The sequence below is a fragment of the Wasmannia auropunctata genome, unplaced genomic scaffold (genome assembly GCF_000956235.1).
Source record: "Wasmannia auropunctata unplaced genomic scaffold, wasmannia.A_1.0 LD334670.1, whole genome shotgun sequence".
Taxonomy (NCBI): Eukaryota; Metazoa; Arthropoda; class Insecta; order Hymenoptera; family Formicidae; genus Wasmannia; species Wasmannia auropunctata.
The window spans coordinates 1-329 of NW_012028220.1; positions in this window are offsets into that span (position 1 = coordinate 1).

Below are 329 nucleotides of genomic sequence, written 5' to 3' on the forward strand. Positions count from 1 at the left end.
TTTTATTGTATGTATGTATGTACATACATATTTTACAAAGCTGCAGGTATCTTGTTGCATTAGACGCAATATAGTGAATTAAAATGGCGCTTTGATCACGTGATTTAGGCAGCCAATCATATCTAAGGGTGCGTTCCCACTGACGCGTCACGCGTCGCGTCGTCTGTGATCGCGTCATTAATTGACCAAAATATCTCATTTTATTGCATCATTTGCCGCGCGACTCCTTGCGCGACGCATCAATTAGGTTACTCGACATTCTAGAGATAAAATAATCTTTTTTTGTATGAAATCCAGGATCGCGCGTCAAATTACGCAATAAAATGGGA